Source organism: Etheostoma spectabile, chromosome 2, assembly GCF_008692095.1.
Source record: "Etheostoma spectabile isolate EspeVRDwgs_2016 chromosome 2, UIUC_Espe_1.0, whole genome shotgun sequence".
Classification (NCBI taxonomy): Eukaryota; Metazoa; Chordata; class Actinopteri; order Perciformes; family Percidae; genus Etheostoma; species Etheostoma spectabile.
Window position 1 is genome coordinate 22271948 of NC_045734.1, and position 579 is coordinate 22272526.

A 579-nucleotide genomic window follows, 5' to 3' on the forward strand; every position below is an offset into this window, starting at 1 on the left:
ACACCTATCACCATTTCTAGCCACTGGGGGACCATAGGCAGGCTGGGGGAACACAAATTAATGTTAGAAAACCTCCTAAAGTGATATTTTCATGCCATGGGACCTTTAATATATTAACTAGAGTGGCTCTGGTTGGTTGTAGCGCGATCCTATTGCGTGCAGAGGGAATATGAAAGACAACCGTTTATCCCGCCCCTTGGGTTGAGCCCTGCCAATGGTGAGTTCCCAGACCCAACATCTTGATCTGGGTCTGGCTTGTCAAGCTATTGATCTTCACTTTGCACTTCAAATTGGGATGCAACAGCATTATGGAAGAAGGAGCATGTCGTTTAGAAGACTTGGTAATTGTGCAATTATTTCAATGTGCATAAGGAGGAATATCAGGTGAAAAGGGGTTGTTTATTATTATTGATAATGTATCATATCCAATTGCAAAGCTCAGATGTATGTTAAAACAGCCTTTTAAACCCTGTTGACTGTTTGTATAAACTGTTCATTTCATTTATTTGTTTATTTAAAAAGGGGACTATGTACACTGATCAACATTCGAAGCAAATGTAAGCGTACCCGAGTTAGCCA

At 40.6% G+C, this 579-nt stretch overlaps 1 protein-coding gene across 3 annotated transcripts in view; it reads right to left on the bottom strand.

Moving 5' to 3' along the window:
• Window positions 1–579, bottom strand: part of LOC116703505 (calcium-binding mitochondrial carrier protein SCaMC-3) — an 11686-nt gene that overhangs the window by 5386 nt on the left and 5721 nt on the right. The gene's annotated exons all lie outside the window — the stretch shown is intronic.